The sequence below is a fragment of the Oryctolagus cuniculus genome, chromosome 11 (genome assembly GCF_964237555.1).
Source record: "Oryctolagus cuniculus chromosome 11, mOryCun1.1, whole genome shotgun sequence".
In the NCBI taxonomy this organism is placed as follows: domain Eukaryota; kingdom Metazoa; phylum Chordata; class Mammalia; order Lagomorpha; family Leporidae; genus Oryctolagus; species Oryctolagus cuniculus.
Genome location: NC_091442.1, coordinates 114,376,888 through 114,403,176, shown reverse-complemented (window position 1 = coordinate 114,403,176; position 26,289 = coordinate 114,376,888). Strand labels below are relative to the sequence as shown.

Here is a 26,289-nt window from a genome sequence, read left to right as displayed (position 1 = left end):
CTGCTGTGGCCAGGGAGTGCAGTGGAGGATGGCCCAAGTGCTTGGGCCCTGCACCCACATGGGAGACCAGGAAGAAGCACCTGGCTCCTAGCTTTGGATCAGCATGATGCGCCGGCCACAGTGGCCATTGGAGGGTGAACCAATGGAAAAGGAAGACCTTTCTCTCTCTCCCTCTCTCTCTCACTGTCCGCTCTGCCTGTCCAAAAATGAAAAAAAAAAAAAAAATCCTAGAGTGTGGCTGGGGCCGCAGCTCACGAAGCTAATCCTCTGCCTGCGGTGCCGGTACCCAGGGTTCTAGTCCTGGTTGGGGCACTGGTTCTGTCCCAGTTACTCCTCTTCCAGTCCAGCTCTCTGCTGTGTCCCGAGAGGGCAGCGGAGGATGGCCCAGGTCCTTGGGCCCTGCACCTGGGTGGGAGACCAGGAGAAAGCTCCTGTCTCCTGGCTTTGGATCGGTACAGCGCGCCAGCCGCGGTGGCCATTGGGGAGTGAACCAAAAGAAAAGGAAGACCTTTCTCTCTCTCTCTCTCTCTCTCTCTCTCTCTCTCTCACTGTCTAACTCTGCCTGTCAAAAAAAAATCCTAGGGTGCCAGAACACCCCCCAACCCACTGTCTACTTTTACAAACTTTATTTACAGAGATTCCAACAGCCTTTAGTACAATGGCACAAGGTACTGTTTCATCCAACTCTCCCCTCCCACAAACCATCACCCTCTGTAAAACGTTTGCGAAAGTTCAAACAAAAAGCTGGAAAGACACAGGATTTAAGGGGTGGTGTTGTGGCGCAGTGGGTAAACCCTCTAGCGGTTTTTTTTTTTTTCCCTGAACAATTTTGAGAGTCTCATTTGGATGTCTGCAGCATTGTATGTCAACTAGAAGCTCAGGAGAGGGAGAGAGGAGGTGGGGAGGGGGAGAGGGCTGAGGGCACGGGTGCTCGGCGGTCGACACTTAATGCCTGCGCCCTGTGCCTCATGCCGTGGGTGCCACCACCTGATGCCCCTGTGTTCAGAAAGATGCCTTGAATATTCCAGGATGTGGCCAGGCAGATCTCAGGTGGCGGCCGTCTGGGGTCCGTGGGAGCTGCCGTCACCCGGTGGCCGTGGTGGGCTGGGCTGGTGTCCCAGGTGGCTCCTGGCAGGTGGTGGTGGTGTGAGTTTAGTGAGGGGCCCTCGTGCGGGACCCTGTGGTGGCCTGGACGTGGTGGCGGTGTGGTCCTCAGGGTGCGAGGTCTCTGCGCCCTTGGAGGAGCTCACCCCAAAGGCATTCAGGCAGATCTGGGAGGGCCACTGCGCTCTCTGGCGCTGGTGCCCTGCGGGCCATGAGCTGGGGCCATGACCGGCAGCAGCCCAGATCCCTGACCCGGGGCCGGGGCATGGGGCTGCCCCCTGGTGGACAATCAGCTTCCCGCACCGGGAAAGGCAGAGAGAGAATGTGAGAAGAGACAGAGAGACAGAGAGAGGGTGGTAGTGGGGGGACATCTTCGGTCTGCTGGTTCATTTCCCGAATGACTGCAACCACTAGGTCAGGACCAGGTTGAAGCCGGGAGCAATCTGGGTCTCCCATGGTGGGTTGGGGGGTGGGGGGAGGAAGCCACGTGCTTGCGCCATCCCTGCCGTGCCCAGGGCCTGCCCCAGGAATCTGTTCTTTACGGAGCCAGCCTGCCTCAGGTATCTCACCGCAGTAACACAGACGTCGGCCCCACCGAAATGCTGCTGTCAAAGGCGAGGCGGGCGCGTGCGGCTTTCACTGCGCCCGGCTTCTCCCCGTGTTGGCTGTTTATTTGTTCTCTGTGGTTTGTAAACAGTCTCGTCCTCTTCCTCTCTCTTGAGCAGCTCTAGGCTGCGTGGGCAGATTTGTGTCAACAGCTCCAGCGAGGCTGGGGCACCAGTGACACCGCGGGGCCCACCCCCAGGGCAGCTGAGACCGAGGCACAGCGTCTGGGGCTGGTGATTTGTCACTTGTCTCTTGGACGCCATGGGCATCTGGGAGGGAGGGAGGCAGAGAGGCTGGGGGCCCTCTGTGCAAAGGGGGTGCAGATGGCAGGGGGTGTACAGCAGGGTCTGCCTCACGTGTTTCTGTTAAGGATCGCCTCTCGTTGCAGACAACAGGGACTGGAAATGGCCCTGGCTTGGACCATCCAGGCTCTCCTCCCTCACATCGGGAGATGGGGGTGTGGGGTCGCTGAGGACCGTGATGACACTGAAAGGGACCCAACTCCTTCTGTCCTTCAGTCCCCAGACTTAGCAAGGGGGTTCCAGCCCCAGAGTCACTGCATGACCCAAAACAGCTGCAGGACCTCCGCCATCACCTCTAACTTTCAGTACAGGGCAGCCTAGGCTGGTCGGATGTTCTCTTCTCTCTCACCTAACACTGCGGTCGCCTTTCACTGGCCACTCCTGGCTGCCAGGGGGGCTGCAGACGGGCACCTTCAGGCCAGGCGTGTGGCCCCTGGGTGCAGGTTACTAGGGAAACATCTGCCCTGGTGTTGGGTCTCGAGCATCCCAAGGGGAAGCCCAGCTACTGTCCAGGGAGACCACACTGCCAGGCAGGGGAGGGGAAGGGGTCCCAGCCTGGGACCCAGCGTGGGGCTCTTTTCGTCCCTTCGTCTCCCACGGCACTTGTGGCCCAGGGGCAGGGCGTCTGGGGGACACACGGGAGCTCTGGGTCATTGTTTCAGTTTCTGTGTCTCTAACGGATGCTGAAGTCAAACATTTTTCATGCAGCCATTGGCCATTTGGATCTTCCTTCATGAGAAGTGCCTGTTCCTGTCTTTAGCCTACTTAAAAAAATTTTTTTTCTTATTGACTTGTGGGAGTTCTTTATATATGCTGGCTACTAGTTCTCTGTCAATCTGTGTGCTGGAAGGCACTGGAGAGTCTCTTCTGCAGCTGCGGATTGGCTCAGCTTTTGAGATTCTGAATGGAGTACACGTTCTTAATGAAATGAGGCCCAACCTGGCCCTTCCCCCTCTACGGCTGATACCTGCTGGAGAAAGCTTTGCTCGCCGAAGCACAGCCTGCTTAGCCAGCGTCCGCCTTGCCTCACCTCGCTGGGCTGCTCTCGGCTTCCTCTTCCCCATCACATCCGCCTCCTGATCCAGCGCTCCCAGCAGCGAGAGAAGGGAGGGGAGGGGCTGGGAGATCCGTGGTGAGCCCCACACCTCCCCAGGACAGACCCGCCTTCCTCCCTGGGGAGGGAGGATTTGGGCTTATGCTGGGCTGCAAGATTAAAGGCGGAGAGATTAAGAGATTACCTCCAGTCAGGAAGGCAAATGCCGCCTCTGCTCCCGGAGCCAGCGGGAGGAGGGGTGGATGAGGCCGCAGGAGCCACCTCCACCTCCAGGCCCCCCCCCCCCCCGGGGCTGCTGTCACTCACTCACCTCTCTGGGCCTCGGTTCCCAAGGTGGAGAGTGGGTGGGGGCGGCGTGGATCTGCAGGCACCAGCCAGGGCTTTCATGGGGCTCCCAGTGTGCAGCACCCCCCCACCCCCGCCAGCAGTCCCAGCTTGTGAGAGGCGCAGCCGGCCCCTCCCAGGCCTGCTCCGAGGCTGGGCAGCAGCAACACAGAGGGCCCCGTGGCACAGCCAAGGCGGGAGAGCACAGCCGCTCCTAGCTTAGCATTTAAGGAACACGCAGGTCCTACTACTCATCCCGCTTTGCACTCAGGGAGACCACAGCGGGCACAGAGAGGTGAAGCCGCTGGCCCGGGGTCACACAGCTCCTCCGTGGCAGAGCCCGGGCACGGACTGGGAGGCTGGCGGCCGAGACCGAACCAGCACGCGCCGCCCTGCCGGGCTTCGGATTCCGGGGCTGTGTATCCTCAGCCTTTTCAGCAACTCACAGCTTTCATCTCTGCTGGCCCCTACTGCCCACGCCCGGGAGCCCCTGACTCTCAAGGCCCTTTCAAGGCCCCGTGGGACTTGTGCCACCTGCCTCTGCTCCCTGCCTCCAGGGGCTCCTGGGACCCCCTGCTGCTGGGGCGGAGGGCAGCAGTGTGGAGACCAGAGCACCGGCTGGCGCAGGGATCCCTCCCGGGTCTCGGTTCATTTCTCATGATCCCCACCCAGAGGACCCTCCTGCCACCAGCGCTGGTGAAACTCCCAACCCCCCGCGCTGGAAATTGATCAAGGAGCAGCCAGGCCCAGATGAGGGGGCTGATTTATGGGGCAGCGCTGGGGAGCGGGAGCCAGCAGCCTGCGGCCTGGAGGGAGCCATCCATCACCGCTCCCAGGAGCACTGGCGCCCGGCTCTGCTGCCTGCGCACCTCCCCGCCCCCTCCCCTGCTCCCAGCCAGGGCGCCTTGCCTCCATGGTTTTGGGGTTCCAGCAGCACCTGCTTTCCATTTTTTTGAGAAAAGATTTGGAAGGCAGAGTGATGGGGGGGTGCAGAGAGAGAGAGAGAGAGAGGTTCTGTCCATTGGTTCAATCTCCCAATGCCCTCAACAGCCAGGACTGGGCCAGGCAGAAGCCATGAGCTGGGATCCTACATGGTCCATCCAAGGTCGTGCTTGGGCCCCCGTCCATTGCCTCCCAGGTGCGTTAGCAGGGACCTGGAATCAGAGGCAGAGTAGCTGGAACCAGGCGCTCTGAGAGGGGGTGCGGATGTCCCTGCAGTGCCACATCGCCTGCCCCGAGCACCCCCTTTCTTCCGCGGCTCTCAGGCCTCTGAGCAGGGGAAGAAGGACCCCCTGGCCGTGACCTTGGGCAGTCCCTTCTCTGGAGCTGTTTCCTCCTCCCTGAGACCTGGGCCCCAGCCCTGCCCTGCCAGCCCCACAGGCCGGTGGTGGAGGTGAAAGACGTGGCTGTGACCAGCAGAGGTCGGAGTGGGGACCTCGCCCCGCCCTGCTGTGCCCCTGCGCGGTGCTGGGCTGTCCGTGGGAAGGCGTGTGTGGCGCGTGTCTGCGTTTGCACGCATGGGCCCGTGAATGCACTCGCGCCGTGAGCTGCAGCTCTGCCTCGCTCTCCCTCCGCCCCTGCCGGCTTGGAGGACCCCTGGGGGGGGTGTGGTTGGTGCTCATGCCCAGGCCCCATCCGGCTGGTTATTTATTGATTAATTCTGCTGCCAGCTGATGGATGCCAAGCCTGTGCCAGGCACAGGCCCTGAGCTGATTTACATAATTAAAAACCATCAGTAACAGAGCCAGGCCTCCACCGAATGCTTCCTCTGGCATGACAGCGGCTCGCCTCCCTCCTCCGCCCCGCCCTGTCCCCCGTACCTGGGGGCTCCTTCGCGTCTCCCACCCAGGCCTCGGCGCCAGCCCCCCGACGGCAAGGGCACCGACTGTGGGAGCGTGGAGCCCAGGGCTCTGAGGCTGCTGGTGGGGACCGCAGCTGCGATCCTCTCGCTCTCCGTGACCGTGACCGCGGTGAAGACGGCCCAGCGGGGTGGGGGATGGGTGCAGGAATCTGGACCAAAGGATGGAGGGCCTGAGACCCCGCGGGGCGGGTGTGGGGGTGGACTCCAGCCTCCCAGGGGACTCAGGACCGCTCAGGCCCCCCGGAGGGCGCCATGTCAGCCGCCTGGCAGTGTCCCCTTGATGTCCTCTGGGGTGACACAGGTGCCGGGTCATGAGCCTGAGCCCTTGCTTCCTGGTGGTGCGACCCTGGGCGAACGACTCGGCTGCCCTGGGCTGCACTCGCCTCACCTGCGGCGTGGGCCTTGGCGTGAGGATTCCTGGTGGCTGCACGGGACCCGGCGGAAGCAGAGACCTGCGGGGGACGGATGCAGATGCAGCTCCAGGCTCCCGGCTTCCGCCCAGCCTGGCCTCAGCCCCAACCCTAGCCCCAGCCATCGTGGCCATATCAGGAGTGAATCAGCAGACAGGAGATTTCTCCCTCCCTCCCTCCCTCCCTCCCTCCCTCCCTCCCTCCCTCCCTCCCTCCCTCCCTCTGTCACTCTGCCTTTCAAATAAACAAAACTTAAAAAATAAAATTAACAGTAGAACATAGGGTGGTGCAGGGACTATAGCAGTTCATTCAGAAATTAAACGCAGGGGCGGCGCTGTGGTGCAGCGGGCAAAGCCACCACCTGTGGCGCCGGCATCCCATATGGGCGCCAGTTCATGTCCGGCTGCTCCACTTCCCATCCAGCTCTCTGCTGTGGCCTGGGAAAGCAGCGGATGATGGTCCAAGTCCTCGGGCCCCTGCACCCGCGTGGGAGACCCAGAAGAAGCTCCTGGCTTTGGACTGGCCCAGCCCTGCCTGTTGAGGCCATATGGGGAGTGAACCAGTGGATGGAATCTCTCTCTCTCTCTCTCTCTCTCTCTCTCTCTCTCTCTCTCTCTCTCTCTCTCCTTTCAAATACATAGATAAACGAATCTGCAAGAGCAGGACATGATTAAAATGGTGACGTTTATGTTGTGTCTGTTCACAGTCCCCAAAGATTGCTCACACCCCTGGGAGAGATGAGCTGTCCTTTTTTTTTTTTTTTTTTCTGCATCTGCTCACCACTGTGCGCGCAGCCCCGCGTTCCTGGCACACAGTGGGTCTTCAGCCGCCGTCTGTGGAGCGGCCGAGGGCCCGGCTGGCTCTGAGTGGCGGCTCCTGTTCTGTACCTTGGCAGCTGCCTCCTTTCTCTCTCGATGTCACCAAATCAACCTGGCACTGTGCCGTAGATGCCGGCAAGGGTGCCTGGTGGGGGCACAGGTGGCCCTGGGCTCTGGGGGTTGGACACGGCCCGTGGGTGACACGCGGTTTCTCATGGAAGCCTCTCCCCAGTGCCCATCAAAGCGCGGCTCGGGCAGGGCTGCGGAGCCTGGGGGACGCCGGCTCGGCCTCGCGGTGGCTGCTTTGCACACAGGAGATCCTCGCTCCTCGTTCAGCTCGGCGGCGCCTGGAGCCCGGCTTTGCTGCGCGCCTGCGATTTGCTGTCTTTGATTTCTCCCCCTGAGCCGAGAAGAGTGGCGGCCGCTGGGACAGGCTCGGGCTCTCGGGGCCCACAAAGCTGGCTCCGCCGGCTGGTTTTGCGCAGTCCCAGTCTCTTTGTGTCCTGCATGAAGCTTGCACCGCGCTCCAAGGCCACAGAGTCAGCGCCAAGCCCTGTCTTCCTCGCATCGCAGGCGCGATGGTGTCGCCGGGAAAGACTTTAAATCTTGTCCCTCGTCTCCAAGACCTTGGCGCGCCGCCCTCACTCCGTCTCAGCGCTGCACGGGGTGGGAAAGTGGGTTTTCATTCTTGCCCATCCCTGCTGGCAGCTGGCTGGATAGCTGTCAACTCCAGGGCTTTGGTCTGAAGTGTCATTGTCACAGTTCCTCTCCCTGCTGGCTGAGGAGCGGGAGGCCCCTGGTTGCCCGCCAGCGGCTGGCTGCACTGCAGCGCCGAGGGCTGCCGTCCGGAGCCAGGCTCTGCCTTTCCTTGCAGCCGGCACAGCGGGCACCGCCCGGTCCCTCTGCCCCCGGCTTCAGGGCTCACGCAGCCATGATGAGCTCACCTCCAAAGTGACCCAAACCCTCGTGAGCAGTGGCACGTGTTTCCCATTGTTGGTGAGGATCAGCTTGCACAGGGTGGAAAATCCAGCCGCAACTCCTGGAACACAGTGAGGTGTGCTCCTGAGCACCAGGTCTGTGTGCTGTACAGAGCCCAAAGAAGCAGTGACTTCAGTAAGACAGGGCCTTGCTCCTCCATCAAAGCACAGTGCAATCGACGGTTTTATTGTATTACCTGCTTTCCTCCACCTGCAAGTGGCTCTACCATGTGGTATAAGAGGGCTGCTCCAGCTCCTGCCATTGCATCTGCATTTCACTCAATGGAAAGGGTGGAAGAACAAAGGCGAGCCCTGGACCTTGCCTTCTGAGGGCATGAACAGGAAACTGTAGCACTCTGGCTCTCAGAGTTCACAACCCCGCTCTCCTGGAAGTCAAGATGGGAGCGTTCCACGGTGCAGGGAGTGGCTAGAAGGTCAGAGGCAAGGTGAGTGTCTGGCCCAGGGGGTCACTGAGACCTCAAGGTCATGTCAGTGGCTTGGAAAGGCCCGAGGGAGAGGAAGTGGGTGAAGAGAACAACCCTGGGGGAGGGTAAGGAAGAAGGGGGATGGGGCAGGAGCAGCCTGCGGGGGCCTGGCACAGAGGGACAGGGCTGCCGGCCCAGCCTCAGAGAGAGCGAGGGGCCACCCCATCTTCTGGGGATGGGGTGGGGGGACCCACAGGCAGGCAGAGGGCATGAGGCAGGAGGGGCCTCGCCACGTGGGGGCGTCTGACTTTTTTTTCCCTAAGACTGATTTGTGTGAAAGTCAGAGACTTAACAGAAAAAGAAACGAGACCCACCAGCTGCTTTCTGCCAGGCTCTCATTGGTCAGACCGGGTCACGTGCCACTGCTAGCTGCAAGGGAGGCTGGGAGCACACTGCCTTGTCCAATGCAGCTGGGGCGGAGGGAAGAAAAGGGGGCTGCCCACTGCTGGTCCCCGTCCTCACCGCTGTCCGAGCGCACCTGCCGCGGGGGCTCGGCTGGCACGCAGGTGCGGGAATCGCCTGTCTCCCGTGGTTGGCCTTGGCCCCCTCCCTCCAACGAGCCACTCCCCGCCTGCCTGTCGAGTGTCCTGGCCGTGGCCGGCCTTCTACCCGGCCGCTCCATGTGACGGGCGCTCCGAATCAGGCCTCTGAGCTCTCGGTCCCTTCTCTGGCTTGAGTGACGTCAGCCAGCCGTTTGGTACCAGACGGCTTTATTTTGTGCTGTTCTAGAAAAGCCCCCGTGGCTTCCCAGCACGAGGCCTTGATTGTTTCGTGGGGGAAAAAAGATGTGAACATTTCAGCGGCCCCGCCCCCGGCGGACATCGGATGTGAGAACTGGCGCCAGCCGCCCAGATGACGCGGTCCGAGCCTCTCCCAGGTGCTTGGAGCTGGGCTTTCTATTTTTGCTTCTTTGCCTGTGCAGAATCAGACATTTCCGAGCCGGCACCTCCCACAGGCAGGCAAAATCCTGCTCACTATTTATGACGACGCTGTCTTTAATTACAGAAACTTTGGTAGATTCTCATCCCTCATTTGGGGTTGGCTGAAACAAACCACTTTGCATCCTTCATCCGTTTTTGTTATCTGGGGCTACACCCCAACCACAGACACCTCCTAAGGGCTTACTCTGTGCGAGGCACTTGTGGTTTTACAACAAACCCTTCAGACAGCGGGTAAAGCTGCTGCCTGTGGCACTGGTTCGAGTCCCAGCTGCTCCACTTCTGATCCTGCTCTCTGCTAATGCACCTGGGAGAGCAGTGGAGGATGGCCCGAGTTCTTGGGCCCCTGCACCCACGTGGGAGACCCGGAAGAAGCTCCTGGCTCCTGGCTTCCACCTGGCCCAACCCTGGCTGTTGCAACCATTTGGGAAGTGAACCAGCAGATGGAAGATCTCTCTCTCTCTCTCTCTCTCTCTCTGTAACTCTGCCTTTCAAATAAATAAATAAATCTAAAAAAAAACAAAAGAAAAAGACAACAAGCCCTCAATGTTTCGGATGCCCCTTCTGTTGAGAGCCGAGCTCTGGGTCCCCTCCTTTGCAGTCTGGGCTGTGTGGGGAGCGTTTATCACAGTACAAAGCAGCAGAAGCAATGTTTTGGGATTTCCCAGGACGCTCGCACCTGGAGAAGCTGCTCACCTTCCAAACAGCCACGCTGGAGGCGGCCCCTCGGCGACCAGCCCCAGCAGGGCTGTCAGCCAGCAGAGATGGCGGCCCCACTGCCCCCTGCCTGAAACTGCAGAGAAGCCGGAAGTGAGAGGAGCCCGGCCAAGTCCACCCAGAACTCCTCGCCCCCAGATGGTCAGCAAAAGTGAACGTCTCGCTTGCTTGCTTTCTCCCTTTCTTGCGCCCCGGGATTTTTAAGCAGCCCCAGTACCCGGCAGACATGGAACCCTTTTCTCTCCATTTTCCAGGTAAAGAAGAGCTGGAGCACCTGCCCCGTGGTCTCCCCGCAGTCTCGCGGCCGAGCTGAGCCAGGAGCGCGGGCAGACGCAGTGGAACTCCCGCTTCCAAGAAGCACCAGAGGAGGAAAGCAACGCTGACCAGCGAGAGAAGGGGCGCGAGGCGTCGGAAGAGGCGGCCCAGCTCCCAGCGCCTGGAGAGGGGCGGGGCGGCCCTGGGGACCGTCTGCACGGGTGACCCTGCAGCACACAATGCCCATGGGAACTGTGAGGTCCCCGTGAGAATCACCACCGGTTGCAGCTTAGCTCAACCCCTCCAAGCCTCAGTTTCCCTATGTGTTAAGTGCAGGAGGAGCCCACCCTAGCCACGTGGTCTAGATTATCCTCGGTGACAAGCCACAGGGATGCCACGTTCCCAGCACGCAGCAATGACACTGGCTGAGGTCCCGGGCCAGGGCTCATTCCTGAAATTTGCCAAAAACCCCGCAGTTCTGTGAGTGTTGACATCGGGGGCGGCTGGGCAGAGGGTGTGCGAGGACCGCCTGTGCTCTTTGCACCGTCCCTGGAAGGCTAGGATTGTTACCAGACCAAACATGGACTTTTTAAAAGCCCCTGCGCGGCATCTATGGCTTTTGTCTGCCTAGGTCCTTCCCCCCTACCTGGCCCCACTCCTGCTTACAGGGGAGGGGGCACCCGACCCCGGCTGGGCCATCAGCCGGCCCTCATCACCCTGGCCATGGTGATTGGTCCAAGAGGTAAGCATATGACTCAGGCTGGGCCAATCAGGGTCCTTGCCTAGAGCAGTCCAGACTGAAATGGGGAAGCAGCCCTGCCCTCCCCGGCTGGGGCCCGTGCTCCTGACTCCGGCATGGGTGGGCCCTGGGCCTGTGGGCCCGACAGCACCGAGTGAGAACGAGAACACCGACGGCCTCTGAGGTGGCCCCGTCCTGGTCCCCAGGCCACTGCTTTGGGCGTCACCTTTGGAGTGTGCGCCACTCCACACTGGGCTCTGGTTACATTTCTGTCACTTACGCCCCCGAGTCCTGACTGCTGATGCCCCTGCGGTCACCGTGAGGGTGCAGCAGCAGGTGCATGGTCCCTGGGCCCTGCAGGTGGGAGCCTGGGGCCTGTCCTGCCGGGCTGTGGCCCTGTCGCTGGCCTTATGCCCCTCCTGGCCCATGCAGGCCCTGGTCAGGGAACCTACCGCAACAAGGCGGGTGCTCCCCCTGCTTGGCCTTCCAGGTAGCCAGAGCACCTGTTTCCAGTGGAGGTTTTTTTTTTTTTTTTTTCTGCCCAGTGCCCCTCCTGCCCCCAGGGCAGGCCTCAGCTCACTTCTGTTCCTGCCAGGCGTCCATTCCCTCCGCACCCCCCCACCCCCTTGCTTCCCTCACTGCATGCACGTGACCGCTTCATGCCGGACCCTCAGCAAACCCAGGCGGGGAGGGTCTACCTGCCCTTGTCTGTGGCAGTGAGGGAGGGAGAAGGGGCGGGGCTTAGGGTGCATGGTGGAGGCGGAGCCGGCAGGAGTCACTGATGGATCAGACCTGCGGGATCCCAGCTGGCATCCAGGTGGCCCGAGGCTCTGGGCCTGAGTGCTGTGATGACAGCACACAAACCTGGGGAGCACACAGCTACTCACCCCCGGCGCTGCCAAGGGACAAACTCGCGCCCCTCCACACCTGGCCTGGGCCACAGCACAGCTCCGTCAGCAGGAAACCTGGCCCGGCCACGGCTTCTTTCCTCCCAGTGTGATCTTGGAGGAGTGGCTGGTGTCTCCGAGCCTCATCATCAGAGCAGCACACTCCTTGGGGACGGTGTCACTCATTCCTGGGCGCACTTGACATTGAGCCTGAGACAGTGAGCAGTCCGCATCTGGAACTCTTATGACCCTCCCAGATGCAGCCTGGCCGCTGGCGGAAAGCTCCGGCTGCCGCCCTGGGCACATCTCTGGGCTGAGAGAGGATGCGGGGGAAGCAGCCCGCAGAGCTTTTCTGGTCCCTGCAGCAGCCGGGGCCTTGGAGCGGGCGCGGGTCAGCGGTCAGGAGCACGGCCATCAGGGTGGCGACCTCAGCTCCCACGGGCCTCTGGCTGCCCCAGTTCCGGCCCAGGCGTGGAAGCCAGGCTGCCCTTGCTCCCAGCGTCCCTCTGGGCACAGTCAGATAGATGGTTTAATAACGCGGCTGCTGGCTGACCTGGCTCGCGCCACCCCTGGCTATGGCTGCAGGGCCCAGGCTGGAGGTTCCGGCAGGATCCCAAGACCGCAGGATCCGGGAGCTCCAGGTTGGGGCGCCCGGGCCACCGTGGCAGACACCCAACAGCGCAGGGCTCCGCGCCCTTGGCTCGGGCACTGCGTGAGTCAGGTGGGGCAGGGCTCCGAGCCTCCCTCCAGCCCTCCTCGGCTTTCCCCGCGGATGTCTCCTAGAGCGTGGGGGCGGTGGTCTGCCGAGGAGTAGGCCTGGGAGGGGGCGGACAGGGACGCTCTCAGTGTCACCCTGGCGTCTTTGGGTGGGGCAGCTCAGCAGGGCCTTCCCCAAGCCCCACCTCTGCACCTGCCAAGGGCACAGGCCCGGATCAGACGCGGCTCACACGCCAGGGGGGCGCCTTGTCTACCAGCACTTTGCGTATCAGGCGCCAGGGCCGCTGCCCGGACACCTCAGCTCCCAGCCTGACCCGGAGTTTCGCTGCCCTGGACTCAAGGCGCACAGGATCCAAGGGAGTCCGGGAGTCCAGCTCCGGCTCGCGGTGTGCGCAGGCGCGCGGAACTCCCTGCGTCTTCCCAGATGCAGCTCCTCTCAAACCCACCGCCCCCGGGGCGCCCCCTGGTGGTGCCTCCTAGGTCTAAGGGAAGGCCTCACGCTCTCTCCCCGTTCTGCTCCGGGGAGCGCCATGTTGCGAGGGCGCTCAAGGCGTCCTGCGGAGCCTCCGCCAGCAGCCAGCAGCTCCCCCGCCTTGGGATGAACCATCTGGAAGTGGGGTCCCCCAGCCCGTCCAGCCTCCAGCCCAACGGCCCCGCTGTGATCTTGGGAGGCGGTCCAAGCCTGACTCACCCCCCTCCCGAACCCCAGCCCATGGATGATGGGGAACCCTGCGTCTCTCTCGGGCAGCAACCGGGGCGGGGCAGGGGGCGGGGGACAGGCCGTGGAGGATGGGCTTGTCTTGCACCCTCCACCACTCGTGACAAGTGGCACGAACCGCGTTTTTGGGAACGCGACTCTTCGCCAAGGTCCCGTCACAGCCAGGCCTCTAACCCTTGGGTACCCCGCCCGCCAGGTGCCCAGGGAGACAACGCACCCCCTGGTAAGAGCCCCGCCCCCGGCTTCCGAGGGGAGGGTGCCCTGCCTCCTCTTGCTACCCGTGTGTGTGGGGGTGACTCCAGGGTGGGGGAAGGGCAGGGATTTTCCGTCCAGGCTCACTTGGCCCTGCCTCCTCTCCCGTGCCGTGAGCCGTGGCCCTCGGTTCCAGCACCAGGCGCACAATAGAAAATTCTGAATTTTTTGGTCTGGATCCAAACCAGGGCTGTGACACCCCCCACACACGCCGGGGCTGGTGTCTTCCTGTAAAAGAATCACTTAACCTAATTTCCTTAGCATCGACTCAAAAAGCCGTGTAGAAGGAGTGAAAAAATACCCAGCTACGCACGGGGCTGCGTCTTGCTGTTCGCCTTGAACGCGCTCGGGGCTTCTCTCATTGTTTGTCCCCTCTCTCCTGCTCGCCAGCAGCCCGCGGGTCGAGCAGGGAAGACGTCCTCCGGGTGACATGGCCAGGGCACTGGGTCACTGGGATGCCAGCCCCTGCTGGCCAGCCTGGGAACAGGGGCCACTTGCTGGTGGGAGGTCGGGTCCTTGGCACCCCTCCATGTGCCCCTGGGGAGCAGGTGCAGGTCTGGGGTGCAGAGCGGGGGTCCAGGCAGTCGAGGACGCCCACCCAGCCCTGTCACCCGGTACTGAGCCGCCTGGGATGATTCTGCTGCATTCTTTGCCTAGGATTCAATTAGTCCAGCTGGGGCTGGGTGGTCACCTTGAGTCACCGCCATCGCGACTACAGATGGCGGGGAACAGACACTGGGTGCCCTGGACAAACCCCCCTCCCCCCGGACATCACCTCGTGGCTTGTCAGTGGGCACCAAGTCTGGAAGGGGCCGGTGCAGGGCCTGGCCCCCGTCAGTCGGTCTGGAGTAAGTCAGGGGAGGGGCTCTGCCTGTGAGGACGAGCAGTAACAGCACACCGTGTGTGGTCATCAAGGCCTGCACGGGATAGTCAGGGGAGGCTTCATGGAGGAGGTGGCCTACCTGATGATAGACTGGAAGTAGAGAGAGGAGGAAGGGGCGTGGGAGCAGGGAGGACTCCCAAGCACACGGGTGTGGCGGCGATGGCGTGGGGCCCGAGCACACACAGAGCAGTCCTGGAGGTGCGGGCAGGCGAGGTTAGGGGTCGACTGCAAACTGCTGTACTTGGGTAGACGAAGGAGTTTGGGGGCCTCAGCACCCATCTCTGAGCCCTTGCCCGTGGCAGACATCACCAATCGATCATGACACTTTCTGCAAGGAGCAATGGCCTGGGTGGCCGCTGCCAGTCATTTGTCGTTGTCATGAGAAATGGACCCACCCCATCCCTGTGCAGGCTCTGGGGGCTGAACGGGTTGGTGGGGAGCAAGGGAGCTGTGGCAGGCGTCCAGCGAGAGACCTCCAGGCCTGGGCGGGGACCCTGATGGGGGAGGGTGCATGGCTGCCTGTGCCTGTGCCTGTGCCACCCTGCCCATGACCCTGGAGATGCTGAGCAGACCTGCAGGCCCCCACCCCCCAACCCAGGAGGTGCTCAGGGTCCCCGGTGCGTGTCTGTGTGCCGGCTCTGGGCTTTTATTTATTTTTTAAAAAAGATTTAGTTATTCATTTGAAAGGCAGAATTACCGAGAGGGGATTGGCTCACTCCCAAAATGGCTGTGAGGGCTGGGGCTGGGCCAGGCTGAAGCCAAGAGTCTGGAACTCCATCTGGGTCTCCCACGAGGATGCAGGGGCCCTTGTACCTGGGCTGGCTTCTGCTGCTTTCCCAGGCAGGGAGCTGGACCGGACGCGGAGCAGCTAGGACCGGCACTGGCACCCGTATGGGGTACGGGGGGTGACAGGTGCTGGCTCAGCCCTACGATGCCACATCGCTGCCCCCCCCGGGGGGGGCGTGGATTCAGTGATGAAGTTGCTGTATTTCTGGACCTGCACAACTCAACACGGTAGCCACAAACCACAATGGCATTTAACTTTAAATCAATAAAAATAAAAATTAAACTTCAGTTCCTGAACCACACCAGCCACAGCCTTAACCGTTCAGAAGCCACATGTGGTTGGTGGCTTCCCCAAGCGGGAGGCCTCCTCCCCCTTCCTCTGCTTATCTCACCTCCAGGGCCCGCGGGTGTAGACGGAGCCCAACGGGGCGTGCAGACGGGGTGGTCCGCTTGGACCCTCAGCCCAGGCCAACTCCGGCTTCTAACTCAGAACCACCTCGGGGTGCGCCCGAGTGAGAAGGGGGCGCCCCCACGGTGCAGGGGCCCAGCCCCTCCTCAGCCTCATCTCACCGCACAGGAAACTGAGGCCCAGGCAGGATTTTACCTGCACTCCTGCAGGAACCCCGACAGCCCGTCCTGCCTCCTGGTCTTCTCAGGACCCCTGCCCAGCCCCTGGGTCCCCAGCAGACCGGGAGGGGCCTCCGAGCGCGGGAGACCGCGGAGCTCCCTGCAGGTGCACGCCGCGCCCGCCAGAGGGCGCAGGGGCCGTCGTGTCTCCGGCCGAGGGGGGCGGGGCGGCGGGGAGGGCGCGCTGCGCTCCGGCCCGGACCTGGGACCCAGCCTCCCGTCCAGCCGTGCCTGGACGCTGCCTTCCGGGAGAGCTCGGGCTAGAGGGCAAAGGCTTTGTAATGGCTTGCTGGGGTGTGAGACGAGAGACTTTGCAGGGTGGGTAGAAGTGCACCAGGCAGCCAGAGGCGCAGGGGCGCAGGACAGAGGTGGCCCACCCAGTGCTCAGCCGGCTTCCCCTTGGCAATGAGCGGCCAGCGTCCCAGGCTTGTGGGTCCTCGTAGCCCACCCAGGGCCATTTCCTGGCCTGCTTAGTGGACAGACACGTTCTTTCCACCCAGGTGGGGACCACCTCCGTCGAGTTCCCTACACACACACACACACACACACGGGGCTGTTTCACGCCTATGCACATGCAGGGACCCATTATTGCTGCACCCTCGGCAGCGGGCCACTCCTGCTCAGCAGAGACTGTGACCTCCCAGGCCTGGACGAGCTGCCCGCCGCGGGGCGGGCCCTGGCGCTCGAGTCCCCATCACAGTGATTGAGAGGTAGGGGGCCTGCCCGCAGCCGGATCGGGCGGCTGGGTTTGCCGATGGCCGAGGCCAGGAGGAGGGGCCTGGCGCAAGCCCAGTCTCCTCCGAAGGGGCTGTGTGCCCCGACACGCGGGGATGGGCCCCGGGTGCTGGAGATCCGAATGCATCTCCGCCTTGGCAGGGGGCGCGAGTGTGCGCGGTGGGCGGCAGGGGCGGCCTGGGCCACCAGGGTCTTAGGACGCGTCTCCGGGAGCCCTGGAACCGGCTCGTGAGACGTGGAGTCGGATTCTCGCCTGTGTACCCCGGGGGAGTCTCCGTCGTCACGACTGTAAAATGGGTACGCAGCCCCCACACTTGGCCCGTGGCTGGCGGTGGAGCACAGGACCGGCGAGCAGGGGTCTGCCCGCGAGGAGAGGGGCGCCCACCGCGGGAGGCGGGGTCGGGGGCGTCCTGGGCGGGCGGGCGGGCGCTGGGGGGCGCTGCGCACCTCGCGCTGCCCGCCCTGCAGTAAGTTTGCCTCCAGCTGTTGAATGCGCTGGCTGCCCACCGCGGCGGCGGGACCGGGTCCTCGCGGGGTGAGCCGCACTGGGGGCCGGGCCGGGGTGGGGGGCGCGCCGGGTCTGTGCCTGGAGTTCCGCGGAGCCGCTGTCACCGCCGCCGCCTCCTCCTCCGCCTCCGCCTCCGCCTCCGCCTCCTCCTCCTCCCCGGGCGCTGCAGCTGTAGCGGCGGCGGCGCCAGGCGCGGCCCCCGCCGGCGGGCGTGTGTGTGTGAGCGCGCGTGTGTCCGTGGGAGAAGCCGGCCGGGAGGGGGCGGAGGGTCTCGCTGCGCAGAGGCCTGCGGAGGCGGCCGGGCGCCCGCGGCCAGGGCGCAGGGACGGACACACTCGGCGCGGCCCCTCCTGGGCGCGGGGCCCGCCGAGGCGGCGGCGGCGGCGGCGGCGTGGGCGGCGGTGTCTGCGCGCACTCGCCGGCTCACAGACACACGCACGGACACACACGCGCGCGGGCCCCGCCACAGACACACGGCACGCACCGAGCCGCGGCCGGGCTCGCACTCACGCTCGCGCGCAGGGCCCGCGGCAGCCGCTGCCCGGAGGCGGCGCTCGGTCCGGATCCCGGCTGCGGCTGCAGGTGAGTGAATTCCTCCGGATCCGGACGCCAGCGGCCGGCGGGGACCCCCGCCCCCCACCGCCGCCAGTGGGGGAGGGGCTTGGAGAGGACCCAGAGGGGGAGGATGAGACGGGCAGAGCCGCCGCCGGCGCCTGCTGGTCTGGGGGTCCCGGTGAGACCCCCCGGGTCCCCCCGTGAGTGGGGGTGGGGGTGGGGATGAGAGGACGCAGAGGTGAGCGGTTTTGGGGATGGTGCAGAGGCTCCGTGGACGGCGGCGCCAGCGGGCGCCACACCGCATCTCTCTGCCCCCCACCTTTGCGATCCAGGGGCCCTTCCCCCACCCCCCTTTCACGGGGTGCTGCCGGGTCAAGAAATTCGTCTCGTCGCTGGTAAGACACGGTTGGCTGGTGCTGGGGGGCTGGTCCCCACGCAGGGGCTCTTCACCCTGCTTCCCGCCAGAGGGGCTGGGATGGAGTGGGGCGCTTGGAGAAGGTTTGGCCCCTTGCTGTGCCTGCCTAGGGACTGCAGCTCTGCCAGGGCCTGGGCCACAGCCGGTCTGTGTGCACGCGTGTGCGTGTGCCAGCGCGTGTGCTTGCTGCTGTGGGCTCCAGCAGCCGGCAGGGGAGGGGGAAGAGCGTGGCCGGGTGGCCCCCGGGTGTGTGTGTGTGTGTGTGCGCGCGCGCGCCGGGAGGGATTGTGTGCCGGTGAGTGTGGACCTAGGACAGAGCCCCCTCTCTTGGCACACGCACGCACACTCACCCGGGCTGTCTGTCCAGCGGGATTTCCTGGGACTGCTGGGAGGGGAGACAGCTGGGGTGTGTGCGTGTGTGTGCACTTGGGGGGTTTGTGTCCAGGGTGAGGCTGCCCGGCTGTGATGTGTCAGGCGTGCCCCCCAAGAAGGGCACAGTAGCATCGACCCTGGACCCTCGCCCGCTGGCCAGGCAGGGGCACTGAGGGCACTCCCCGTGCCCGGTCCCCTGTCCCCTGTCCCCTGACTGCTCCCTCCCTCCCCGCAGCGGCTTCTGGAAGGCACTGGCTCGGCCCTTGCTGCGAGAAACAGGTGTTGGGCTGGAGTGTGTGTGTGTATGTGTGTGTGTGTGTGCCGGGCTGCGGCTGTGTCCCTGTCAGCAGGCCGGGCTGTTGGAGGCGAGAAGCTGGGGGAGGGGGCAGCTGCTGGCAGCACCTGGAGGCCCCAGCCCACGGAGTCGGGCGCTGAGGGGGTTTTAAAGTGAGAGCTGCATCGCAGGGGCCCCGGGCATGTGCGTGTGCGGCTGTGCGTGTGCAGGGCTGCCCACACCTGTGGGACATGGCATGCACAGGCTGACGGGGCATGTGGGCCTGCACATATGTGTCAACATGTGCCTGTGTGGGGGTGCGTCCCCCACTCCGTGGCCTCACAGGCACTGTCCCTGGGTGGGTGGGGGCTGCAGCTGTGGTCCAAGGCAGGAGCCTCAGGGCGAGGTAACTGCAGGAGGACAGCGGGCAGAAGCGTGTGTGTGTGTGTGTGTGTGACGTCACTGGGACGTCAGGTGTGACATCAGCTCCAGGCTGCCTGTGACGTCACTGGGACGTCGGGTGTGACATCAGCTCCAGGCTGCCTGTGACGTCACTGGGACGTCGGGTGTGACGTCAGATCCGTGCTGCCTGTGACGTCACTGGGACGGTGGTTTAAGGGGTCTCCCCCACCAGCTGGAGTGTGTGTGATGTCACCATGAGTGTGGTGACGTCCCCGGTGTGTGGGAGGGGTGGAAAGGGGAAGGGGTGGAGCCCTAGGGTGAGTGACCCCTCCCATGAGACCTCATGTCCCAGTGTCCCGAGTTGAGTGTGGGGCCCCTTAAGGCCTGCCCCCCATTGTGTGTCGCACCTCCCATCTGCACCCCAGCTGGTCCCCTTCGCCTCCCTGTCCCAGCCAAGTGGAGCAGATCCTGGAGACGTGTGTGTGTGTGTGTGTGTGTGAGTGCATGTGACAGGCGTGTGTTAGAGTGTGGATGTGAGGGCGTGTGACACGTGTGTGTTAGCATGAGTGTGAGTGAGGGCGTGTGGCAGTAGCAATGGCCACAGGTTTTCGTGCCCTTTTGCCACCTGCTTAGCTCACGGCTCCGGCCTTTAGCTCAGCTCCCTGGGCCTCAGCCTGTCATCAGTGGCACGGGCAGGGGGTGGGCGAGGCGAGGGAGCAGGGGGGTCACAGGAGGTGGGGGCCTTCGGGGGGGCTGGGGCCCAGGACCTCGGCCTCCAGCCTCCCAGCAAGCAGTGGCCGCCTCCCTGTTTTGGGTGAAGTCTAACTTTATAAAGAACTTTCTTTTCTTTCCACGGGTCCTTACAGCCACCCAGTGAGGCAGACAGGCTGGTTCCATGGACATTTGACAGACAGGCAAGCTGAGGTCTGGAGTACGCTGTCTATTGAGTCCTTTAACGTGAACCCCCTGCCCGATGATGGAGTGAGGCACGCGGTCAGCAGGTCCCTTCCCGAAGGGCATCGCGCGTGTGGACAGCCAGGGAGCCGGTGGGGGGGGGGCGGTGTGCCAGGCCTGGGGCGCAGAGGTCGTCTGGAGGGGCTGCTGTGGGCGCCTAGGCTGGGGTGGCTGCTCCCTCTTCCCGGGAGACAGCAGGAAGAGAGATGCTGGGCCACTCTGGGTGCTCACTGGGGCGCCGGCCTTCCTCCCCTGTGTGGCCCCTTGTCCCCTGACCTCTGCTTTGGACCTGGGTTCCCAGTGGGTGTGTGAGGTCAGCCTCTCCCTTCTATGTGGGAGGGGGCAGTGGCTGCCTATGCGAGCGGGGCCAGGGTGGTCCCGTCACGGCTGTCCTTGCCTGGCCCAGCCCGTGTGCCCTGTGGATGTGTGGGCAGGAAGTGGATTGCCCCAGCCTCCGTGGCAAGTTCATGGTCCCGCAGGTCCAGGGAATTAACCTTCTCCGGGCTCAGCCAGCACCTGGGGCAGAGTGGCTGCCGTTGTCCCTTGGGGATGGTATCGGGGCGGGGCGGGGGTTGGGAATAACAGAAGCCCCTTTCCCTTCGCTCTGTAGGGGGTCCCCAGGGGAGTCCCCTGAGAGGCCCCGAGGACTGGAGAGCCACCTGGCAGGCTTCCCCCGGGGGCCGGAGGAAGGGCTCAGGCTGCCCGGTAGCGGTAGCAGTGAGGACCGTGCTAATTGCGAATCAGGCCCCGTGTGCACCTCTTTCCAGGCGGCCTTCTGCGCTGGGAGCTGTTATTCCTCATTTCACGGACTAGAAACAGGGCACCAAGCAGTGCAGGGCCACGCAGCGGAGGAGCTGGGCTGGCAGCCCCACAGGTGCACCCTCCCAGCAGAACGCAGGGGGCTCCCGTGTTGGGGTGCCCCTCTGGCTGCATGTCCTCCCTGGGCTTTGCTTTGCCCATCGGTAAATGGGGGCGGTGACCCCATGGTGGAGACAGGGACAAAAGGGCAGGAAAGAGAGGCATTGGGGACAGATCCTGGGCCTTAATGCCCCGCCCTGTTGTGCCTGCCCCCCCCCTGCAGTCACCTGTGGACTTCCTGAAGGCAGCTCCTGGCTCCCGGCCCTCCCCTGGCGCCTCCCAGCTGGTGCCCAGCAGTGCTCACTGGTCTCCCTGGGGGATGGAGAGGGCGCCAGCACAGGTCACTCAGCTCTCTCATTGTCATGGCTGCAGCAGGGGGTCCCCCAGACCCCCCTGCCACAGCCTTCTAGTCGTGCTTGCTGGAGGAGAGGGGCTCAGGGGCCCAATTCTGCTGCTTTGCCTCGGCAGTATGTGTCGTGGGCAAGCCATTCCACACCCTGCCACATGGGGACGCTGGTGCGGCATCCCTACCCTGCCAGACGGTCCTAGAGGGTTGGGGGGGCAGTGCCAGGTGTGAGGAGCCCTGGCTGGGGCGCAGCAGGTGCCACGTGGTTTCCTCCCCCTGCCCATCTGACTCCTGTTTCCAGTCCTGCTTCCCCGGAGGGCGTCTGAAGCTGTGTGTGCGCAGGGGGAGGGTGTGTCTCTGCGTGTGCAGGTGCACGGGGGTCTCCATAGCGGGGGGGCGTGTCTCTGTGCGTGCAGGTGCACGGGGGTCTCCATAGCGGGGGGGCGTGCCTCTGTGCATGCAGGTGCACAGGGGTCTCCATAGCGGGGGGGTGTGACTCTGCGTGTGCAGGTGCACAGGGGTCTCCGCCTCTCTTCAGAGGAAGTGGGCCTGCTCTGCACACAGCCTCAAGGCTGACTCAGTTTCCCTGCTGGTCCTGTCTCTCTCACCTCTCCCCACTGCAGTCCCCTCTGGGTCTTGGCGAGACAGAGGCTGTGGGGTCAGCCTGCCCGCCTCTCTCATTTCTCCTGGCCTGGGGGATTTTGTGTCAGCTCCCAGAGTACTTGTTGAACAAAGTCCTGACGGGCTTTGGAGACGGTGGCTCGCCTGCAGGTGGTGCACACACGCAGGCAGCCTGCTAAGCCGGGGGAAACGCTGGGCTCTGGGCTTGGGCAGGAACCCCAGGCATCACCCCCTACCCGGGGGAGGGGGGGCACCTAGAGCGTCTGGCGGGTTCTCGTGGTAGGGCCAGCTTGACAGGTGCTTCTCGTTAGCCTGTGACCTGGCCGGGAGGTGCTGAGCCCGGCTCCTTGGCGGCGCCTCTGTTCTGGGCCGGGGGAGGCTGAGCCACTCTGATACTTGGTGGGTTTTGAGGGCTGGGAAAGAGATCCCAGTGCCCGCCCCTCCCAGGTTGGGGCGCGCCAGGGGGTTGACCGTAGATCCAGGGGCCCGGCAGTGGGACACCTTGGAGAGGGCTCTGAGACGCTGACCAGGAGGAAGCTCAGCCACACAGGCCGTCTGCGCTGGGCTGGGAACGTGGGCGTCGCCCTTTTCGACAGGGAGTTGCAGAGCCTCCGGGTTGTGTTAAAATGCAGATTCTTGGGCCCTGCTTGGATTGCTGTTTGGCCCAGGAACCTGCGTTTTCTGGGAGGTTAATTCACCCAGGTTTGCTGGTTGGATGCAGCTGAAGGGGGCTGCTGCCTGCCCCCTCCCCGTGCCACAGGGTCCCCCCCCCCCCCCGGCAGCACCCTGCCGAGGCTGATAGGGCAGGGCCAGGCCTGCACCGCCTGGGGCTGGCTAATGAGCTCCCAGTTCCTTGGCTGCCATTCCCAGCATCAGGAGTCCCTGGTGGGGGCCTCAGGTGTCCCTGTGCACACTCCCTGGGGCAGAGGCTGCGGCTGCCTGCAGACACAGGTTCGAGGCGCACAGCTGGTAAAACCTGGTGCTGGGGGGCTGGCACCAAAGAGCTGGACGGCGCTGCCCCAGCACCTTGGACAGAGCGACAGCCCGCCGTCTCGGTCCTCGGGTGGCGCTGAGCCTGCGCTGTGCTCACGCGCAGAAGCCGAGGGTGGGGGTGGGGGAGAGCGCAGAGCTGGGAAGGCCTCCCGGAGGAGGCGACGACACAGGGCTGTGGAGCTCTGCCCGAGGCCATGTTCCCGGTGACAGGTGCGTCCCTCTGTCTGACTTGGGCATGGCTGGGCTCCAGGAGGCTGTGCGCCGACCCCCAGCCCCTGGTGCCTGTGGCCCGCCCCGCCAGCTCCCGCCGGCCCTCATGCCTTACTGCCCTGTGCTTAGAATTTGCAGCCACATCCCCCTGAGGCCTTCAGCCAATTTCACGGCCCCTGGGCCTGGTGCGGAGCCGGGTGGGGGTGGGGAGGGGCAGTCTGGAGAGGAACACAGACTTGTTGACCAAGGTGTGGGTCACACCAGTATGGACAGAGTGAGGGGCCCCCGCTGGCCTGGACCCCCTGGGAGCGGTGGCCCAGCGTGCTGGGGTGTGCTGGGCGTGCTGTGTGGGCCAGCATGCTTGGGACACGTATGTGTTGGTGTGGGAGTCTGTGTAGGCCGTGCCTGTGGCCGTGGGCATGTTTGGGTGTGTTGGGTGAACCCTGGGACCCGCGTGTGTTCGGACGTGTTGACACGTGTCTGTGCAGTGTGCCCGGGCGTGTTGGCACAGGCATGGTCTGTGTGTCGGTTCCTGAGTCTCGGGAGGCCTCCTATGTGTGGGCTCTGTGGGCAGCTGTGTGCAGCCAGTCTGTGGGCATGTGGGCGTCTGGTCCGTCTGCTGGGGAGGCTGGGGTGTGTGTGAGTCTCGTGTGGTCCTGGGGCACCCCCCACGCTGCTGGTCACGGGGCCCAGGGTCAAGTGCGGGCCCCTGAGCTCTAGGGCTGGGGAGCCCCTTGCTGGAGCCGGCCCCCCTTCCTTGCTCTCCGCCTCTGGGGCGGGTGGGGGGAGCGGAGGCGCGGGGGGAGGGCGGCGTGTGTGTTTGTGTTCTGTCGCTGACTGTGACACTGGCTGCCAGCACTCGGTGGGTCTACATATGTTTGTGAATGGCAAGGCTGAGGGGGCTGAGGTGTGAGCCCCTGCCGGCAGGGGAGGGCCCAGAGTGCCATCTGCGCCGGTGGGGGTGGGGGCCAGACAGAATGGGGAAGGGGCCGGGTGTGCTTGTGCACGTGTGCGCGCAGATGGAGGCAAGCTTCGGTGAGGCCCGCTGTCTGTGTAAGCTGAGGTCAGACATGGTCGCCGCTCTGGGGCTGAGGGTGAGCACTGGGGCGCGGGGAGCGGGGTGCAGGGGTGGGGCGGGGTGGTGCAGGGGCTGGGCAAGCCGGGGCAGGGGTGTGCCCTCCCCAGCGTGGCTCTGGGAAGAAGAGAGGACCACCCACTGACTGTTCCCTGCTGCAGGGGCCATGGGCCTGGCTGGGGGCGGCAGTGGGCAGTGCTGGGCTGTGAGGGGGTGAGGGCTGTGTGTGGGCACCGGGTGCAGGGGGAGCACGCAGGGTGGGGGGATGTGTGTGGGGGGCCAGGACTCTGACTTGGGAGGCACCTGCAGTCTATGGGGCCCAGCAGGGTGAGAGGGGCAGGGGGGAGGGGGGAGGGTCCTCCTCCCCAGGGGCTTGCAAGAGGTCCCCTGGGCCCCGACCCCTGCGGGCGAGAGTAGGGAGCCCCCGCCTGCGTCTGCGGCTTGAGTCCCCTCCGTCTCTCGCTCCATCGTCGGCCTCGGCTCTGCCTCCGTCTCTCCCCAGCTCTCCCTCCGCCTCTGTGCCTCTATCTCTCTCCATCTCCCCCCATCTCTGTCTCCATCGCTCTCCATCGCCCTCCATTGCTTCCCTCCCTCTGCCTCCTCCCTCCCGCTCACACTGATATTCATTTGTGGTATATTCGGTTGCCACGGGAAACCTAAGAAAGAAGTGAGTGTACCCTTCAAGACTTCAGCGCCTCCCCTCCTCCCTCCCTCCTTCCCTCCCTCCCCTCCTCCCCCCCCCCCCCCTTCGCCTCCTTGCAGAAGGAGAAGACTTGGCTGAGGAGCTGCTGCCGCCTGGGCTGGGCCAGGACCGGAGACCCCACTGCTGCCGCTGTCGCCTAGGCCCTCCCCGAAAGCCCGTGGCCGGGACAGAGCCTTGCTGGCGCTGGCCGGAGCAGCCCTCTGGTAAGGATGGGACCCTTCTGACTGTGTGCGTGTGGCTTCTGTGAGCACGGCTCCCTCAAGCCCAGCCTCAGCCTCAGCCTCCCGGGGGTCCCCAGGAGAGCCGCAGGCCTGCTGGGGGCTGGGACGGTCCAGTGGGAGGCTGATGGGGGGAGCAAGCCCGTGGGAGGCTCAGAACCGCCCTCCCCCAACACCGCTCCTGCCACTTTGCCCAGCTGAGAGGCTGAGCCTGGCTGGGCCTGCACCCCCGCAGGTTGGGGGGCAGGGAGCCTCTGTGCTCCTGCTGGGGGCAGGGGACTGGCTGTTAGGGGGAGGCTCAGGAGAAACTGGCCTCTTCTCCCACTGGTGGGGGCACACCGCGGGCTGGGAGCGAGCTGGGGCAGGGCGAATGCCGGCGGCTCCGATGGGAGGCTGCCTCCTGTGTCATCGGCTTGGGGAGAGCAGTCTGGCACTGGAGCCGCAGGCAGGCAGGCAGGCACGACGCTGTGCCCCGCGGGCTGGGGCTGGTGGCTGCCCTGGAGAGCAGAGGCCCTGGCTGTCGCTGTCGCTGTCGCTGTCACCGAGGCTGTGCTGGTGGTGGCCACGTGGAGAGAGCTGTTGTGCGGGCAGGCGGTCTCTGTGGCATCGTGGTCTCCATGGAGAGGGGAGCCAGAGGGGGAGGTGGCCTCGGGGCCGGTGTCACGGTTGCTAAGGAGAGAGGGGAGATGCTGTGTTTGTGGTGCCATGGTCCCCACGTGCAGCGGCTGAGGCTGCCAGGTGGGGAGGCCCCCAGGAAGGGGTGGCGACGGGGGCCCTGCGGGTTGGACCGGGTGTGTGGGGGGCTGGGCTGGGGAGGGTGTTGCTGTCCCAGGCTGAAGTGGGGAGCCTGGGGGAGGGACTGGGGTACAGTGGGCGGGTCTGAGCTCTGCGCGCGCGGCCTGGCTCCCCTGCAGCGGTCTCTGCAGCTCTGGCTCCCTGCTCCTGGCCCTCGATCCTGTAAGTCCCCATCCGGTTCAAGCTCCTTCCTGGCCCCCAAAGGACTCTGCCCCCATCCTTTGTGTTTTGGGGGGGCACCTGTGACCCGAGCTCTGAGAAGCCAGGCACGCAGAGGTGACTTTGAAGTGCCAGCTACAGGAAGTGCCTGGCCCAAGGGCACACGGCAGCCCCACGCCGGGCTGGGATTCAGTCCCGGGCAGCCCCGCCACTCAGCACCTCCCTCCGTGTCTCTGCTGCCTGCCTCGGGGGTCCCTTCTCTCTGAGACCACCTGCCCTTGTTCTGGCTGTCCCAGGCCATAGACATTCTCATGAAGTGAGGTTTGTTTAAGTACCACCAACAGGAGGCAGCGTGGAAGGGTGCCCAGTTCTGGGTTGGAGTCCTGGCTCTGGTGCCTGCGTATGGGGGGGGTCTGCCCTCATACGTGCCTCAGTTTCCCCCTCTGTGCAGGGCTGCTGGATTTGGGGTGAGACGCATCGTCTGAGTGTGGCTCCTAGCACGTAGCAGGCCGTCAGTGGTGGTGACCAGCGCCATCATAACTCCTCACACAGAGGCTTTAGATGGAACATTCCGGTGCTCAGGGGAGGCCGGTGGCGCCTTCTCAGCAGAGCTCTGCCTCGCGGAGCCCTCCCCGG

The 26,289-nt window shown here is 64.3% G+C and overlaps 1 protein-coding gene across 11 annotated transcripts in view; it reads left to right on the top strand.

The window, feature by feature from the left end:
• The first annotated feature begins 16,286 nt into the window (after positions 1 to 16,286).
• ELFN2 (extracellular leucine rich repeat and fibronectin type III domain containing 2) overlaps positions 16,287 to 26,289 on the top strand; it is a 46,738-nt gene continuing 36,735 nt past the window's right edge. For 2 of the 11 annotated variants that reach the window (XM_070052898.1, XM_070052897.1), the window contains exons 1-2: positions 16,883 to 17,285; positions 24,541 to 24,684. The gene's annotated coding sequence lies outside the window, so the exon portion shown is untranslated. Of the gene's footprint in view, positions 16,493 to 16,670; positions 16,731 to 16,882; positions 17,286 to 17,377; positions 17,654 to 24,540; positions 24,685 to 26,289 lie in introns of those variants that run through there. The other 9 variants (XM_070052906.1, XM_070052907.1, XM_070052903.1 and 6 more) reach the window with 7 other exon arrangements.